The following is a 3,933-nucleotide window of genomic DNA, read 5'->3' on the forward strand; positions in this document are numbered from 1 at the left end:
AGGAACTCTTCAAACCATACTTTTCATAAATAGCCTTTTAATTTGAATTATTACAATGAAGGAATTTATATGGAAATTAGGACAATTATGACCTTGTATATTATTGGTTTAATATTTTCGAATTTTGTATTTTATTTATTTAAATAGTATTCGATTGTTGACTTTAAATTTGGTAAACGATCATTTGACTTAATGCATTTAATATGGGTTAATGGTTATCGTCTTCTTTAATTGTAGGGATTATTTGTATTCCATTTCTAACAAAATTAGGACCTCCCTCCTTCACACACTCCACAATGGTTGCCGATGTTGCATATTTGATACGTTATCTGATTCATTGCAAATGCTATGTCAATTTCTTGACATGTTTAATAGTTCTTCATGTTTTTTTTTTATGCAGATTGTGTACCTATTGACTGCATATTGAGATGGGTAAGTTAAAACATGTTATTCTATGTTGATTAATATTCTTTGAATTTGGCTATGTTTAAGTAGGTTTTTGTTGATTAATACATTTTACTAGAAAGCGTATAAGTTTTTACAATATATACTTGGGTATATCTTTAATATTTTTATGTGCATACATAATATATCAAAAGTATATATAACATGTGACCAAGAAAGCATATAAGTATTTACAATATATTCTTAGGCATATCATTAATAATTTGATCACTCACTAGGTTTTCTTATTAAACATTTTTTTGAATTATATAGAAAAAGCAACACTGTTCTACTTGTATATTACGGCCATATTGGACAGCTTCGTCAATTACAAATTAGCTAAAATAGTTTTGAATTCCAAAATGTCTTTTGCTGACTTGCAACAATTGATACGGGATAAAATAGGTAGTATAAGTAATTTTGATAACCTCGAGATTTATGTTTGCATTGGATCAAAGGATTTTATGAAGAAGGATTTGGTTCTTACAAAAGACAATGATGTTAGATGGTTGTTTCACATCATTTTTACTGGTGCTGAAAAATATTGTTCGTTGATTATTCATTCTAAAAGTAACCTATCATTATTCATTGGTAATAGACATCCCATTGAAGATAGTAATGATGAGGACGGTCGTTTTTACCAATCAATTAACTTGACTAGGATTACACCTGATTTTCAAGTAAAGATAGATGACATGTTTCTATCTAAGGATATGTTATTGAATGTCTTGTGAGCTATTGCAATTAAAGATAACTTTCAATACAAGACAGATAAATCAAATAAGAAAGTCCTTATACTTCGTTGTATCGTTGATGAATGTCAACGGTCTCTTCGTGCTCGTTCGATGTTTTGTTATCTGGACATAGGCAAGCAACTTTTCAGTGATAAAGAAGTGCATAGGAAAGAAGATTAACATTGATGGTAGTCTTTTGATGGTAGTCTTTTGAGTACTTCAAAGGATATAGTTCACTACATCCATATGGAGTATGTATATTTTGGGTAATCTTCTATTTACAACCATGTGCACGATGGGTGTATCACTATTTAAATAACACAAGGCAATTGATTAGTTATTAACTAATGAATATTTGTTTGTATATATTAAATAACTTTGTGTACATTAATAATTATATACCAAATGTACTATAGATTATGTCACATCCTTGAGAAGTATATGCATAAAGCTTAAACTTATGTTTGAATATTACACCGTCAGAAACCTGTAGATAAAACAACAAATACTTAGAAAACATTAAAAAAAAATATATATATATATAAAGATACATAAACGGAGGATATATTTATATGTGTTCATAACTATATATGGATATGCATTTATTTTAAGTAAATGTAGTACATGTTGGGTTTTATGTCCTAAAACTCGTGGTTTATAAACAATAAACTTATTCTGTTAATCAATAAAGATGTTATTGAAGTTTGATTCAATAAAGTAGTTATTGAATATATGAATTGCTCATTTTGTTTTATAATTAAATCCAATAAACTTAAGATCCATGGCTATTACATGAGTACTTTAACTTTATGTAGAGAGATAAGAGTGGATCAGGTTTGAGTAAATAGTCGAAATGATCTATAGTATATGAATAAGGTTGACTACCTTATTCTGATAGCACTATCGGATGCCACTCATTTTGTAGTTGTTACAATCATTGTAAAGTGCTACAAATGAAGTGATCTTGATTCGTTCATATGGTGACATGAGGAGTGGGGGCATCCTATGTAAAGAGTTTGCATAAGATCGGACCTAGAAATAAGTCACTCTTACTTTAGAATATTGTTTATCGTTTAAGACTGACTATTTCAAAGCGATGACCTAGGTAACTTAACCTTAATCCTAAGCTAACTATGAACTCCTGTTAATTCGAGATTATCCTTAGATTTGCATAGATGAGGGTTGGCTCAACAATGCCAGCTTAATAAGCCTCCTATTTCAGGGGTAAGACCGGGTAGATAGATGGGGACATAGGGTACAAGATGGAATTCACTCCTACCCACTTTTAGGGATAGTAGAGAGGTTGTTTCCTTAAGTGCTCACTCCGAGTCTTGAATAAGGGGCCTCACCCTCTCATTGGCCCGAGAGGGATTCGGTTTGATGATTAGATCTCAAACCAATTGTTCATTAGAGAATCAGTGGAACTTAAGGAACAAGAGGTAATCTTGGGGGTAAAACAGTTATTGACCAAGCCATTATTACAAATAACTTGTGAAGGATTAACTTATTAATCATGGTTATATCTGTTAGGGTTGATGCCCTAAATCTTGTAGGGTCCTATAGTTTGTAAACTTTGTATGAACAAACTCTTTATATGATTAATAATATATGATATTTTATTCACTTTGTCTATAAAATATGTGATATTTTAGTTGCATTAACCACAAACCAATAAATTAACATCCAAGGTTATCGTTGTAACTTAAACATGTATGTGGAGACATACAAGTGGATCATGTTTAAATGATAACCTAAATGGTCTGTAGTATATGGACAAGGCTGGGTACCTTATCATGGTGACACTACGAGTATGGTCTGCTTTGTAAGTGTTACAATTGTTGTAAAGTGCTACAAATGATCTGATTCTAATCATTCATGTATTAGACATGCGAGCAGGGATACTCTATATAAAGGAGTTTGTATAAGACCGGAACATGAAATATTTAGTCTCATTATATAACACTGTTCATAATAGAGACTTTCATTTCACTAGAATGACCATATGTAACATGACTTGAATCCTAAGTGAGTTGTGAACTCCTACCTATGATGGCAGTCCTTTGATTTGTATGGGTGAGAGTGGCCAGATCACTGACTCAACAAGCCTACTATTTTGGGGATTCGTCTGATTGAAGAGTTGGAAACATAAGATGAAATTCACTTCTTCCCTGAAGTAGGGGTAAATAGATAAATTACTTCTTTAAGGGCTGATTCCGGGTCTTGAACAATATGGCGCCACACCCTCTCCTGGTCCGAGAGTGGTTTAGTCATAGTGGGACTATGATCTATTATTCATTAGAGGGATCAGTGGTACTTAAGGAGTTAGATGTAACTACAGGAGCAAAACGGTAATTTGGCCTAGTTGTACTTACGAGAAATTTGTGAAGGGTTATCGTACTATTGATTGGTTATATCCAATGGACATAGAAATATAGCTGTAGTGCGAAGAATGCAGCTGTCAATCTTTAGGGGAGTGTCTGGTAGTTAACCGATGGTGGATAATGTAATTAAAGAGTTTAATTGATTATTCATGTATCGTTGGAGCTTTAAGCTACAGATCCATAAGGTCCACTTGGAAGTTCAAAAGGATTTAGTTAAGAATTAGTTTTGGGGTTAATTTGAATTGTGCAAATTAATAACAGAGAATTTAATTATATATGATATAAATGTTATAATGTATTTTATACATTATAGTTTATTTGGAGGAAATAATATTTGAATGGGATTCAAATATATTTTCTATGAATGTGATTCA

This window comes from Benincasa hispida, chromosome 8, assembly GCF_027475165.1.
Source record: "Benincasa hispida cultivar pf3 chromosome 8, pf3_genome.v1.1, whole genome shotgun sequence".
Lineage (NCBI taxonomy): Eukaryota > Viridiplantae > Streptophyta > Magnoliopsida > Cucurbitales > Cucurbitaceae > Benincasa > Benincasa hispida.